Consider the following 5485-nt stretch of genomic DNA (forward strand, 5'->3'; position numbering starts at 1 on the left):
CTGGAGCAGCGAGCCGTCAAGGCGATAGCTGCAGCAGCTAGGACCCGCTTTCTCGCTGTCGCTGAGCCGGTGAAAGGCCACGACACCCGAAAAACAAGGATTCTTCTGGGCACCTCCAGGCCGCGGGTCTATTTGCTCGGGTTTAGCGATTTGCTGAATCACACTGCACTTCGCTATACTCTATTTGTGACCACCCGGGGAGGTCCGTCACGGAAAGGAGGCAGCAATCGAGACACCCTCATGCAAGGTGCATTGTTTCATTATCTTCCTGTTTCTTACAACAGCCACAGTAAAAGTCTTGCAGAAATCTAGTGCGAAGAAACTACCAGGAGACATAAGGGTCAGTTCGGGATTCTGGGAAGTGAGTACCGATGTTTTAGATTGGAGCCAAATGGACGACCAAATAAGTCAGCAGTTAATTTTTTAATAGATATTCAGTATAAATCGGCATCACAATCCCATTTCAAAAATCGGAACACTGAAATTCTGCCTGCTGTTTGCCAAATGCTAAAGACTACTTACATAGTTTAACCAAGGAAGCTGCCTACTTAAAAAACATCATGCAAATTAGCTGAGCTGATTATAATCGTTTAATTTCTCGATTTTCGATGACCAGTGGGAGTTTCAAATCTTTTTGCTACTCCCTGGTAGTAGTAATTACTAGATCAAGCCATCACCCTATGTTATAAGATTTTGTAATGTATATTTGTCTTTATACACCTGAATCCCGAGAGACATTAATGGAGCGTTTTCTTCTACCAACGCACAGATTTAAAGCTAATTCTAGCTGTGTTGAAAATTGTCGCTAGGTTAAAATTAATACAAAGGTAACATCACAAAACGATCATAATTCGTCTGCGACTGAAGGTGACAAAAGTCTCGCCCAATTTTTTTTTAAGAGTTGAGTGGAATAGTACCGATCAGCTGCCTTTGATGGGTACCAAACAGGACTAACTAAAGAGATAGCAAAGATATGATAGTCAAATGCATGATTCGGCGTGATGATCTGATCAAAATTATCCGGACACTTATTTGAGAACGTCAATATCGGGTGTGTCCACCCTTCACCTTTATACCGGCTAGAATATCGTTGCGGGCACTTTCAGTGAGGTGTCTGAATATGTGTGGAGTATTGGCAACCCATTCTTCCTCAAGCGCCGTGACCATAGAAGGCAGTGATGTTTAGGCGCTGGAGTTGGAGCGAAGTCAACGTTCTAATTCATCCCAATAATTTTCCATTGGGTTCGGTTCGGGACTGTGGTCAGGCCACTCCACTTGTCCACAAAACCATTGTCTGACAGATGCTGCTTTATCAAAGGGTGCGTTGTCATGTTGATACACTCTTCGTCTGCGAAGTGTTCCTCTGCTGTAAGCAGTATACAGTGCTGTTCCTGTTTCTCCGTACACTATACTTCATGTCTTCTGGAATACTGGCGGGTCCACCTGTCGTACATGTAGCGGTCAATTCCGTATTATATAGGGTGTCTGGATATTTTGCATCAGACACCGTAATATAAGCGACATTGTCACCGATGTTCTCAATAAACTCTAATGGAGGACGCTAAAACAAGGACTAGGCTTAAAGTCTTAAGAACACACTTTCCTCACACACATACAGATTGCGATAATGGGCTTATCCAGTGGCGCGTAGGGTACTGGCAGTCCCCTTCTCCACTCACCAGGAGAACAGCAGAGGGAGAAACGCACCCTCAGCCACTTACAGTCCATTGGCCTGCGGAGCACAAATAAAAGTGCAGGTGTAACTCTCATCCGTTAAAACATTTCGTAACTTATGACATTAAACGAATTTCATTACATCCGAAGAATCTTAGCGAGATGAATGGAAAGTATTTAAGGTCGACAAGTTAAAAGGATTTCCCAGCAGTCTCTCATTCAAAGTCTCTCACTCAAAGGTGCAACACCTAGCTAGATGGGACGGCTACATGAGTCGTGCGAACAATCTATGACTGCAACGCCAGTTCTGGCGTCCTTTCACCATAGCTCTATTGTGCACTCCGTAGGTCACTCCGGTAAAGATGCCGCACAAAGACAACAGCATTCTCAATATTGACTATTGAAGACATATCGCTTTACAGCCATAAGATTTTGTCTGCTCTGTGGAATCTGTGAGAATCCTTTGACTTTTAATGGTTTCATTTAGAAAGGTTACTGTGTAAGAGGTAGCTGCAAGTAAGCAATAGACTTCTGGAGGAAAGGAAAGTTACTCTCTCTTCTTCCGAAATGTGTTCCGTATTTCACGTATATCCTAAGTTCATATAAAACGTTAATATTTTGTTACTGAAACTATTAAAAACTATGTCAGTCTCATAGTCATTTCGATAAGATTTTTCTCAATAAATTCAGGTATTTCTTAGGTAGTTAGCCTGCAAACGATATGCGACCGATACTTGTAGCCCATTTCTCTCTGAAATAAAATAGAATATTGACACTGTAAACGAAAATGTGTTATAATATTCCACTCTTTCTCTTCAGTATGTTTGGCTATAAAGAGATAATTACTAGACTTAGGAGAGCTAGTCTCTCCATTGCAATCTTTTACCCTAATTCTTACAAGAATTCTCAGTTCTTACACATGTAATAAATATAAAGCTACCTTGATAACGTCAGGCGTAGCTTCCATTCGGCAAACGTTTAGTACATACTTCAAAAATATGGGACTATGGTTATGAAACGATGCGCTAAATTCGACTGAAAACAAATATTAATCAATTCGCTACAAATCTTCCTAGGTCATTTTATATAAAGAAAAGTGAGAATTTTGTACCAGTGCCATGTTGATGATTGAGTACTATTCTGAGGGAGAGAGAGAGAGAGGGAGAGAGAGAGAGAGAGAGAGAACTCGTACTCGGGAAGGATGGGGAAGGAAATCAGCCATACAAAAGAAAGTGAGAAGAAACAACACAATACCAACCGATAGATTATTGATATTAAACAGCACCAAGGCAGACACCGTGTTTAATTACCCCATTATATCAACGGAACACGATAAACAGTCACTTGCTCTCAGTCCATTAAACACTGCAGGCAAGTTTGACACTTGGTACTTGATACAGGTAAAAAGCTTCGTTTCAGGAAGCCCACATACTGTTCGTAGTAATTTGTTATACATTACCAGGGTTCGCATCGGTTGCCTATAAGTCAACAGTTATCGCATCAGGATGTGTCAGAGACCTTGGTTACTAAACCGTGTCGAAGGAGGGCTATGCTGTGGCCATAAACTTCGTAGATCTAACCACTGATATCAGGACACTAACACATTGTTTCATTATTTACAGAAAACTAGAACTACAGTCATACTAATATCTTCTTGCTCACAACACCCAGCAGCACACGAAAATGCGTCTGTTCGATGCATGGTAAAGATTGCAGAGCAGAGTTATAACAGATAAAATATTTTATCTCAACCAATGGCTATAACCCTGTCCTGATTGACCACACCTTGTAGATGAAACAAAAATGGAGAATTATATCCTTCCTTTATGTTCCCTCTGCTGTGCACTACAATGGTGGCATGGAGAACTGTACTATTCCGTACAGGTATCACAGAGTGTAGCCAAATCACTCAAGGCTTGCTACTGTAAGAATTACCACCAAATGAGGAACAGCACAGCCCAGTGCACCTTTCATATTAAAGATAAGCAACAATTACTAGCCAAAATCGAGGTATACAAAATTACTTGTCCTCATTGTAACTAGTTATATATTGGTCAACTAGCCAGAGACAATGTTGGCTGAACATGAAAACATTTGGAAGTTGCAAAATTGTGACTCCACATAGACTGAGCGTGTCCTGAGTGAGAGCCACAGCTTTCAACCACAGTCCCATATCTGCCACTTAGATAACAAAGGCCAAAAACATAATTTAATGGAAGCCCTGGAGAACAAAAAAAATGTTCAAATGTGTGTGAAATTTTATGGGACTTAACTGCTAAGGTCATCAGTCCCTAAGCTTACACGCTTCTTAACCTAAGCCGGCCGGGGTGGCCGAGCGGTTCTAGGTGCTACAGTCTGGAACCGCGCGACCGCTACGGTCGCAGGTTCGAATCCTGCCTCGGGTATGGATGTGTGTGATGTCCTTAGGTTAGTTAGGTTTAAGTAGTTCTAACTTCTAGGGGACTGATGACCTCAGATGTTAAGTCACATAGTGCTCAGAGCCATTTGAGCCATTACGCAAGCAGTAATGCGTGTTGACATTGATTGACAGGGTTGTCGGTGTCCTGCTAATGGATATCTACCAAATTCTGTCCAACCGGCGCTTTAGATCGTCAAACTCCCGAGCTGGATGGATGGCCCTGCCCATAACGCTAGAAAGAGATTGCGACCTTGTTGGTAAGCACGAAGACAAGCAGCAGAAACTGTCACCGCGGGCGTAGAACATTGTCGAATTACCGCTATGCTGCAAGGGCGCCGCGGATGTCAATAAAAAGGGTTGTGCTATGAAAATAAATAACATACCGGACCGGCACTGCTCTCTGTCAGGCATAGGCGGCCGACAGTGATGCTGGTATTCCACCGCTGCCCGTAGCGTCTCCGGACACATCTTCGCTGTTCATTGGAGCTCACTTCGCAGCGGGACTCATCTCTGAAGACACTTCTACACCAGTCAATGATATTCCAGGCGAAGAAGTGTTTGGAGACACCACGGACAACGGTGGGATTCCAGACTGACTGTAGCTCGCCATACGGCCCGACAACCAGCAGTGATACTCTACTATGCCATTTCTTGTCAGGGCAGGACCCCTTTGGTAGTCATCCGCGGCACACTTACAGCACAGCAGAACGCCGACAATATTCAACCCCCCGTTTTGTTGCCCTTCATGGAAAGCCACTATGCTCCTACATTTCAGCAAGATAATGCCCGCCCGCACTCAGATTTTAGTAAAACCTACCTTGGCCAGCGGAGCCTCCGGATCTCTCCTCAGCTGAGAACGTCTGGAGCATTATGGGCATGGCCATCCGACCAGCTCAGGATTTTGGGGATCAAATGCACCAAATGGACAGAATTAGGCGCGATATCCCTAAGTAGAGCATCCAACAACTATCAGTCGATGCCAAGTCGAATAACTGCTCCCATAAAAGCGACAGGTTGACAAACGCGTTGTTCACTTGCTCATTTTTTGTGGTTCTTTCTCTTGAATAAATCATTCATTTTTTTCTGACACTAATCATTTGCTTGTCTGTGCATGTACATCGCATTTGTGATTTCCCTCCCATCCCGATAATTCCTTCGTGGGGTGTCGTTCTTTTTTTTTCTAAGTAAGTACACAAGCATACATTTTTCTTACAGTAACAGAATTTTTTTATAACTGTCACTTCTGTCTTTTACCCTCTATCTGTATAATCTTCCTTTTTAATACCTCTTCAAGCGATTCTTAGTATTCGTGTCTTGTGTTTATTTTATTTTACTGTGACTGTTAATTTAATTTAAATTGTTATATAGTCACCGTTTTTCCATATTTAGTGT

Source organism: Schistocerca americana, chromosome 3 (assembly GCF_021461395.2).
Source record: "Schistocerca americana isolate TAMUIC-IGC-003095 chromosome 3, iqSchAmer2.1, whole genome shotgun sequence".
NCBI lineage: Eukaryota > Metazoa > Arthropoda > Insecta > Orthoptera > Acrididae > Schistocerca > Schistocerca americana.